Raw genomic sequence first — 11048 nt, 5'->3', positions numbered from 1 at the left:
TTTTTCTAAACTCAGGTTTTTACTCCTGGTCTCATCCCATTTTACTTCCCTTCCCTTCCCTTCTTTTTTTTTTTTTAAAAAACTAGCTCTCCGATAGTTATAGACCATTGTTCTACTCCTAGCCCTGCCATGTCTTTTCCAAACATACCCATTTCTTTAAATGTCTCCTTACAGGACACCTCCTCTAACTTCTCTTTTCACCTTTTTTTTTTTTGCCTTTGTTTACGCTCTTTACTTCAACTCTGGCCTTTATGAGGTCCAGAAATGAACACAGGAAATTATCTGTGGTCTTACTAACATGGAATAACAAGAAATTGTTAACTATCTGGGGCTGTCTACGAGAGGTGTAGATCCATCCCAGAGCACCATTTGCCTCTTTACAACAACGCTATCATGTCATGTTTGCATGTAATGTGCTTCCCGGTACTCTTTTCCCCAACACTCTATCTGCATCACTATGCTCTAGCTAATTTTCTTCCTCTGTGTATTTTGACCTGGTGACTTTTCTCTTCTAGTATATTATTTACATTAACGGAAACTCAACCCATTAGTCTTTGCCCATTTTCTAAACTCTCCAGGTCCTCTGCCATTTTACTCCATGGTATTAACCACCCCTCCTACTTTTATCTCATCACCACATGTAATTAGTTTACTATTCACCTCGTATTCCAGGTCACTTTAATGAAAAAAAAGATTTGCATTACAATAATGTCCAGAGATTCCAAGAAATTCAGAGTTCCACAGTGCTGGGAACTGTACAGACACATTATAAAACACAATCCCTGCCTCAAAGTGAAGACAAGATGTTACCCTCATCCTCCCTCTGCTTGTGTGTAACAGTGATAGGAACATGTGAATTGGAGAAGATGGGGATTAATATGAGAATTGAAAGTTGGCTAAGGAACTGGTTAAAGGGGAGACTACAACGGGTCATACTGAAAGGGTGAAATGTCAGGCTGGAGGGAGGTTAGCAGTGGAGTTCTTCAGGGATCAGTCTTGGGATCAATCTTATTTAACATTTTTATTATTGACCTTGGCACAAAAAGTAGGAGTGTGCTAATCAAATCTGCGGATGACACAAAGTTGTGAGGTATTGCCAATACAGAGGAGGACCAGAATATCATACAAGATGAGCTGGATAACCTTGTAAACTGGAGTAATAGAAATGGGATGAAATGTAATAGTGCAAAGTCATGCATTTAGGGACTCTCATCAATAATTTTTGCCATAAGCTGGAGACTTACCAGTTGGAAGTGACAGAGGAGAAAGGCCTGGTTGACCACAGGATGACTATGAGCCACCAATGTGATGTGGTTGTGAAAAAGGCTAATGCAGTCCTAGGATGCATCAGGTGAGGATTTCCAGTGGAGATAGGGAAGTGTTCGTACCATTATACAAGGCATTGGTGAGACCTCGTCTAGAATATTGTGTGCAGTTCTGGTCTCCTATGTTTAAGAAAGATGAATTCAAACTGGAGTAGTTGCAGAGAAGGGCTACTTGGATGATCCGAGGAATGGAAAACCTACCTTATGAGAGGAGACTCAAAGACCTTGGTTTGTTTAGCCTAACCAAAAGAAGGCTGAGGGGAGATATGACTGCTTTCTATAAATACATCAGAGGGATAAATACCAGGGAGGGAGAGGAGATCTTTAAGTTAAGCTCCAATGTGGACACAAGAACAAATCGATATAAGCTGGCCATCAATAAATTTAGGCTTGAAATTAGATGAAGGTTTCTAACCATCCAAGGAGTGAAGTTCTGGAATAGCTTCCAAGGGGAGCAGTGGAAGCAAAAAACCTAACTGCCTTCAAGACTGAGCTTGATAAATTTATGGATGGCATGGGATGATGAGACTGCCTACAGTGGCATGTAGCTGATCTGCGACAGCTAGTGGCCAGTGGTGGGAGTCTAGATGGGGAGGGCTCTGAGCTATTACAGAGAATTCTTTCCCAGGTGTCTGGCTGGTGGGTCTTGCCCACATGCTCAGGGGCTAACTGACTGCCACATTTGGGGTTGGGAAGGAATTTCCCCCCGGGTCAGATTGGCAGAGACCCTGGGGGGGTTTCGCCTTCCTCTGCAGCATAGGTCACTTGCAGGTTTAAACTATAGTAAATGGAGGATTCTCTGTAACTTGAAGTCTTTAAATCATGATTTGAGGACTTCAGTAATTCAGCCAGAGGGCTATGGGTCTATAACAAGAGTGGGTGGATAATGGTCTGTGGCCTGCAATGTGCAAGAGGTCAGACTAGGTGATCATGGTGGTCCCTTATGACCTTAAAGTGTATGAGTCTATGTGGGTACATAGATCAGGTTGGTGCACACACAGCAGCAACATTGCTGGGTGCTTTTTAAATTATAAGGACCAGAGGCTGCTTTGCACTGCTCCAGCTATTCAAAACAGCCTTCAAGTCAGTTTAACCAACTGCTTGGGAAATCCCCAGTAAAGGAGAATCTAAAGACTATATAGAGCCTGTGTACTCAAGGCCACACAGTGAATCTATGGCAGAGCTGGGGAGAATCCAGTTCTCCTGACACCCATCCCTGTACTTTAATGACTAGTCCATGTGTCCTCCCTTAATATGAAGATATTAAACAGTATTAATTCTAATACAGATCTCACTCAGGACCTCCCCCTATACAGGCTTCTTGCAGAACATCCCCAGTCTACCAGGGATTTGGCCAATGGAAACCCCTGGAGACCCTGATTAATTACCCGATTAATTACCTGTGCTTCTCTGTTTGACTGCTTTGTATCTATTCATTTAATTTATCTTGATGACACCTTATCAGTTTTTTAATTTATTGTTATTGCGAAAGGATGATATTTAATTGGCTTCTGACAGAATACAGCAAGAAGCGTCTCTTTCTTTAGCAAGTAAATTATAAGAGAACATTTAAGTGGGTAGAGAAAGAAATTAAAAAGAAAAGTTAGAAAAAGAAAAAATAAAGGAACTAAATAGGTTAAAAAATAGAGGAGAGGTGTAAATTCATCAGCTTCTCCCTAGGTTTCCCTATGTACAATCTTGTTGCTGCTATTAAAATAATTTGCAAAAGAACACCATGTGAACACAAACCTATATGCCTTCTCCCTATAAAGCAGTGCAGATTTGTACTAAATTGCACTGGCCTGTTCTACCTATTTCAACATGGAAGGAGAGTTGGGGCTGGCCTGTTCCACCTATTTCAACACAGAAGGAGAGTTGGGGCTTTTCCAGCTCTTACAAATAACTCTTAGATTCTTGTATGTGTTCATACTGAAGACTTTAGTGGACTTCCATCTCTTCATCAGCATCCCCCTACTCCACCAAAACCCATTGTGCAGTAGAATTCTTTCAAGTTGATTGGTGTAACCTATTTAATATATAGGAATTATAATAATTAATGATGATTCAAAATATGCAACAGAATAGAACAATAGTAGATAAAATTCACCATTGATAAGTTCAAAGTACGGTAATGCACACTGGAAAAAATAATCACCACTACACATAGATAATGATGGATTCTAAATTAGCTGTGACTACACAAGAAAGAGATCTTGAAGTCACAATAGATTGTTCTCTGAAAACTTCAGCTCAATACGCAACAGCAGTCAAAAAGGTTAACAATCTCAGGAACTGTAAGGAAAAGGAAAGAATATAAGACAGAAACTATTCCTAATACCACTAGATAAATTCATGGTGTGCCCACACCTTGAATACTGTGTCCAGTTTTGGTTGCCCCATCTCAAAAAGGATATAGTGGAACTGGAAAAGGTTCAAAGAAGGGCAACAAAGATGCTGAAGCATATGGAACAGCTTCTAGATATGAACAGACTAAAAAGATTAGGGCTGTTTAGCTTAGAAAAGAAACAACTAAGGGGGAATATGATAGAGGTTGGGAGGAGGTGTATAAACCCTGCACTGACAGGAAAGGGGCTTGTGAGGCTGTACGTGATAAAGCAGCCCTGCCAGTCAAGTATGGTAGGGAGGAGGGCTTTACAAGAAGGAAGCTGCAGCCTGCAACAGGGAAGCCCTGATAAGTGAGCAGCTGGACCACTGGAGTGGCTCCTGAGACAGCAAAAGGACCTCTACTGCCAGAATCCAAACACACACCCCTGCCAGCTGTGTGAGGAGTCCAGCGAACCCCAGGGTTGAGCCAGTTAGGGAGAGACTGAGGCCTGGTCTACACTAGAAAATTAAATTGGTTTAATTACATCAGTCAGGGGTGTGAAAAATCCACAACCGAAGTGGCATTATTAAGCCGATCTAAATCCCCACATAGACAATGCTAGGTCGACGGAAGAATTCTTCTGTTGACCTACCTACCATCTCTTGGGGAGGTGGATTACATACGCTAATGAGAAAACCCCAACCGTTGGCATAGGTAGTGTCTACACTGAAGTGCTACAGCGGCACAGCTGTAGCGTTTTAAGTGTAGACATACCGTGACTTGGCTACCCAGCCATAAGGACTCCAACAAAATAAGGTGATGCCTTGGACATTTTTGCTTTTTATTGACTTTAGTAGGGGTTTGTTTTGTGCTGAAACTGAACTTTTGCTTGTCCCCCACCTGTAAGCTAAGCAGTCCCACAAGGGCAGAGCCCACTACAAGGATTAAGAGGCTGTGGCCTGTACTGGACCAACCCTGTGACAAAAAAGAATGATCAGGGATGGTGTGGGCCCGCGGCTTAATGGAGAAGGTGAGCTGGTAACAGAAGATGATAAGAAGGCGGAGGTATTCAATTCCTACTTTGCTTCAGTCTTCCACAAAAAAGAATATGTGACTGAACAACTAGCGAAGTTATCAAAAACAATAAAAGAGAAAAGATGCAAATCACGATAAGTAAAGAACATGTCAGAGATCTCTCTAATTTGAATGAATTCAAGTCAGGAGGGCCTGATGGTATTCACCCCAGGGAGCTGAATGAATTAACTGAAGAAATCTTGGCACCACTGGCAATAATATTTGCAAACTCATGGATGACAGGAGAGGTCCTGGAAGATTGGAGAAGAGCTAAAGTAGTGCCCATCTTTAAAAAGGGGGGAAAGGAGGAGCCAGGGACCTATAGATCAGTTGATACCTGGAAAGCTACTAGAGCAAGGTATAAAACATCCAATTTACAAATACCTGGAGTATGAAGGGGTGATCACTAGCAGGTAGCATAGGTTTACAAAGAACAAATCATGCCAAACCAACTTGATTTCCTTCTTTGACAAAGTAACTGGTTTGCTGGATACAGGGAATGTGGCAGACGTAATAAACCTGGACTTTAGCAAGGCTTTTGAGACAGGCCCACATGTAATTCTCATAAACTGGAGAAAGGCGAGCTCAGTAGAACTACAATTAAGGAACATAACTGGTTAAACAACTTCGAACAAAAAGTAGCTATTAATGGAATGACATCAGATTGGAAGGAGGTCTCAAGTGGAGTTCCACAGCGATCTGTTCTGGGTCTGGTGTTATTTAACGTCTTTATTAATTACCTGGATGTAGGAATAGAGAGCATACTGATCAAATTTGCAGATGACACAAAACTGGGGAGTTGTAAACACTTTAGAGGATAGAACTAAAATTCAAACGGATCTTGATAAATTGGAAAACTGGGCTATAGACAACAAAATCAAATGCAACAAAAACAAATGGAAGCTGCTACACTTACGGAAAAAAAAACAAATGCACAAGTACCGAATGGGGGATAACTGGCTTGGCAGCAGCACTGCTGAGAAGGATCTGGGAGTTATGGTGGATCACAACCTCAAGATGAGTCAACAATGCAATGCTGTCACAAAAAAAGCAAATGCAATTTTGGGTTGCATAAACAGAGGTATAGTATGCAAGTCTCAGGAGGTGATAGTACCGCTCTACTTGATGATGGTTAGGCCTCAGCTGGAGTACTGTGTCCAATTTTGGTCACCACTGTCTAAAAAGAATGTAGAGAAACTGGAAAGGATCCAGAGATGAATGACAAAAATGATCAAAGAGATGGAATGCAAGCCACATGAGAAAATTCTGAAGGAACTGGGTATGTTTAGTTTGGAAAAGAGGAGATTAGGAGGGAATATGATCATGGTCTTCAAATACTTGAAAGGCTTCCATAAGAAAGATGGAGAAAAAATGTTCTCTCTTGTCACAGAGGGAAGGACAAGAGGCAATGGGTTCAAATTACCACATAGCAGATTTAGATTAAATCTCAGGAGAAACTTCCTAACTGTAAGAAAGTAGGACAATGAAACAAACTACCTAGGGAACTCCTTGAATCTCCTTCGCTGGAGGTTTTCAAAATGAGGCTGGATAGCCATCTGTCTTGGATGGTTTAGACACAACAAATCTGCATCTTGGCAGGGGGTTAGACTAGGTGACCCTTGTGGTCCCTTCTAACCCTATGGTTCCATGATTCTGTGATAACTGGGCATGCCGGGGGAAGGCACCCAGAGAGAATCTTTTTACAGAGGTGTATAAAATCATGAATGGTGTGGGAAAAGTAAATAGAGAAGCTATTAACCCTTTCCCACAATACAAAAACCAAGGGTCCCCCAATGACATTACTATTCAGGAGATTTAATACAAACAAACAAAAGTCCTTTTTTGCATAATTCACAAATAACTTGTGGAACTCATTGGCAAGGGCTATTGTGAAGGCCTAAAGTTTAACTGGGGTTCAAAAGAGAACTAGATAAATTCATAGAGGATAGGTCCATCAATGGCTGTTAGCCAAGATGATCAGGGATGCAGCCCAATGTTCAAGGCACCCCTAACCTGACTGCCAAAAGCCAGGACAGGAAGATGGGGCAAATCTCTCCAACTGCCCTGTTAAGTACACTCCCCCTGAAGCTCTGGTACTGGCTACTATCAGAGACATCTATCCTGGGCTAGATGGAATATTGGTCTGACTCATTATGTCAGTTCTTATGTTCTAATTTTGGAAGAGATATTAAACCTCCTGCTTTGGGACTTAAGCCAATCTCTAGCTGTTAGAGATAAGGATGAGACCTATGTGGAGAACAGATTGTTTCACATCTGCCTGCTACAAGGTTCTTACACCTTCCTCTGAAGCATCTGTTGCTGACCATTGTCAGAGAGAAGAAACTGGATTGGCAGGACCTTGGGTCTAATCCAGTATGGCAATTCTTATGTCCTGTCACCCAGTTGTCCTTGTTATCCTGAGATCTGTCTCTGAATGCAGGAAAGGGAGTGATCTGGGAAGCTTTTCCAGACTGTGGGGAGGGGTCTTTTGTTCCAGAGGGGGGTGAAAGCATCTCTGCCTCCACAATTTCAGTGTAACCCCCTGTTATGTGTTGGTCCTGAAGTTTTGGACCCCTATTATTTACCTGGCAATGTTTGCCTACTCCCACTTTCTAAGGCTGTGATACAGAAATACCCACTATGTCTCTTGTTAAAATCAGAGAGAAAGAGGATAGGTTTTTTGGACTAAGGTAGAAATCTGCCGGAATGATAATCTTTTATATGCCTTAGGGTCTGTGAGACCTCTGTGGCATCTGAGATGTGTCTGGCCCAGTCTGCCACGGGCGTCTCCACCAGTGAATTGAGCCCAAGAATCAATTGCAATAAAAAATGAGTGAGGAAATACTAGTTCCCTGTGTATGGACAACTCCATCGATCCATTCTTGTCCTTCACTTGGCACTGAACCTGCAGTGTTCTCTGGAAATTTCTTTGTTTTACCCTTTCCATTTCAGTTGCCACATGACCTGGGGTTTCCTATTTGTGGTAGCGGAAGACTGTTGAACCCATAAACTCCATTGTAATGGTCACAGAGAGGAGCTTGTCTAATGACTAAAGCACAGACCTGGGTATTGAGAGCTCTGCATGTTATTTCCAGCTTTGCTACAGGGTTAGTGTATGATGCTGGGCAAGTCAATAGCGAGACAACTTACTCTCCTGGATCTCATCTGGCTACGACAGAGTCTTTTAATCTTGAATTCATTTAAAAGGTTGCTAATGACTCTGTTTTCTAGGTGTTTGGTAATTACTTAACAATTGTGTTTTTCCCTTTGTTTGGTGATCAAGCAGAGAGGGGGGTGGGGCAGGACAAAGCTCCTGTACCCCATATGTCTTTATGGTGCTTCTGAACCAGGGTGGCCAAAGGGCAACTCAAGGCCCCAAGCAGCCTGTGGAGTCCTAATGTGCTTCCCACAACTGCCCTTCCCCTGTAACTGTCTGGTAAGGGCAAAGCAGATGGGCCATAGATTTTACAGCTGGTGAATGTAAACAACAAGCTGTCTCTCAAGGAAGATATGAGTGTGAACAAACACTATTGGTTGTGTTTCCATCTAGCTCCAAGTGCAAAACCTTATGCAAAATAGTTGTAAATCTCTGGATCCTGGCAAGTTGCCAACCTGGACTTTCCTGGGAACAGCCTGCTGAGGGAAATGTCTCCCAGTCCCAGGGAATCCTTCCAGGGAACAGAGTAGCACATCACCCAGAGGAGGAAAGAGAAAAGCCTCTATCTCTGGAAAAGTTATATGACATATAGCTGCAAAGATTTCTTGATAAGAAAGTTGCCGTGACCCTTCATGGTCTGTATTTCTAGAGGCTGGTGCTATCTGAAAAGGTGTGGATGCAACTGATACATATAGGTGAACTCTGAGCCAATTAAGTGCAACAGACAAAGCATTTACTGTAGTTTATCTGAGTCAAGTCCTGCCTGACCCATGGAGCCTCCATTTGGCCTCTGCTTCTCCTCACATCTGCCTTCCAGAATTCAGAACAGACTTTACCAGCCCTTGGTGACAATTGCCAAGAAGAATCCTTTTTCAGTTGACAGTGGATGAGATTGTGTTTTAATGAGTAAGGTTACGCTTGGGGGCTGGAAAAGCCATTGTAAGTTCATACCAATTAGAACTACAAACAATTTAAATCTTCTAGTCCATTCCTTCCCACATGTCCTCAGGGATTTGTGCAGAAATGTTCCCTGTAATATATTCTCCCATGCTCTACTCCTGTTCTTATGACTCAAGGGATGGAGCTTCCACTATGTCTTTGGGGAGCCTATTCCACAGCTTAATAGACGTCAACATTAGGAAATATTTCCAGGTATTTAACTGAAATTTCCTTTTGTGGAGCACCACAAATTCCCAGGTCATGAGTTTTAAGCCTATGGGAAACTATCTGGTTCCCATGTGGATAACAGCTGAGAATATGTAGTATGCTAGGGGGCTGCAGGGGCAAGTAAAGAAGACGGGTGTGGGGCAGTGAAGGTTTTAATACCAGAGAGGCAAGGCAAGTCATGTATCTTGTCTGGAATGAGTCCTGCTTTGGCAGGGAGCTGGACATATCTTTTCCAGCTCTGATTTCAATGATTCTGTAAGTCCCATCTTCTCTCTCATCCTTTGCTATTGGAAACTCTCACAGATCCTCACAACCTGCCCTTTTCACTTAACCTGCCTCCTGCTACCAGTCTCCAACCTAGAGAGAAGGGTGGATGGGAATTAAAAACAAAGCATCAGTCCCAGTAAAAGGAAGTGTAAAGAAAGGTACAAGTAAAATGTTAAATGTAGCTCTGAGTGGACATGGGCCTGAAATGGGGTTTGGTGAGGCTGGAGAGGGGGCATCTTATCAAACAGACGCTAAATTGACAGAGAAACTGCCCAAGAGATCAAAGCTCAAGAGGACCACAGAAATACCCCTCTGGGCCTAACTTTAGCTAAAAGTACTTTGGGGATGTGTTGCTTGCTCTCTGATGATAAGGTCTCAATCTCATATTTTTTAGCATCTTTGGATGTACAGATTATTAAAACAGAGTCTGTAGATTCATGCTACATAAAGAGAGGGACTTACATTCAATATACTTTTTATATGTCTTTCTTTTATCAAGTGGGTCTAAGTGTCTCATCTCTTTCTGAACACAGATTGCTCAGAAGCCTCCCCTCCCTCTTTCTGCAGCTTAGGTCATTCTCATTCATGTTCGGGGCAAGGGGGCAGTGTCCATTCTCTTGGTGAAAGGGAAAGGGTGGTGTGGGGAAAACATGACTTTTATGGCATTTGGGAGAGAGGGAGAACAGAAAAACTGAACATGACTTGTACTTTTCCGGGGTACTGTAAGAGTTAAATCATTCACTACAAATGGTGTGATGCAGCAGGCTTCCTAATCCTGCTGATACAAAGCATAGATCTGTCGTGACACTGTCCTCTCTCATTATTACTCACATCCCAGTCTCTAGTCATGGGACAAAGTTCACTCTCCTCACAGTTTCAGTTTTGACTGGTGAGGCTTTTTAAACCAAGCAGCAGTCATCCCACTCTTTAGATGAGTTTGGACATCTTCCATGGATTTTACAGAAGTGGAAATCTCACTTGTGGCGAGGGCCCAAAGTAGCTGGTGAGGCTCCAGGTAGTAAGTGTACTTCCCCCTCCAAACCCCCCCCAAAAGTAGATCATATTTTTAAAGTACAAAAACTAGGATGTTATGGTCAGAGTATCACAGCAAAGCATTTTAGTGGGGGATAAGGGAGGTTTGTGGGCAGTGGAAAGACAAAGAGATACCCTCTTCCCCTTCCCCTTTCAGAATGAAAAACTGGGACACTTTACACTAAGGGGTTGGGTGGGAAAAAAACACATGTATCCCTCTATCACCCCCTATCATCTTCCCTACTGTGTCCACCACCCACACACATGCCTCACCAATTCATCCACATCTTCATTCATAACCACTCTCTTTCCCTGCACTCAGTCTTACCAGTCCTGACTGCTCCCTTCCCAGTTCAAAACCTCCCCAAACCTCCCCAGCTCTCTCCAACCTCCACCAACTCAGAACCTGCCCACTCATACACCCCTCTTCCTTCCAGGCTGAGAAGCCTGCCTCATTGCATCAACCTCTTCACAGCTCAGAACCACTCCCTCAGTGCCAATCTCTCTCCCACCCAGTACCCCCCAGGCCCAGAACATCACACCCCTCTCTGTGCACAAACAAACACACAAAACTGTCCAGGCTCAGAACTCTTTCCTCTTGTACCTGACACCCACCACTACCACCAGGATTAGAAACCTCCCCTACTTCTTATTAGATCTGAAGAAGCAGGAGCAGAGGCAGTGAGGAAGGGCTGTGGCA

Source organism: Lepidochelys kempii, chromosome 1 (genome assembly GCF_965140265.1).
Source record: "Lepidochelys kempii isolate rLepKem1 chromosome 1, rLepKem1.hap2, whole genome shotgun sequence".
NCBI lineage: Eukaryota > Metazoa > Chordata > Testudines > Cheloniidae > Lepidochelys > Lepidochelys kempii.
Note: the sequence above shows the minus strand (reverse complement) of the source record.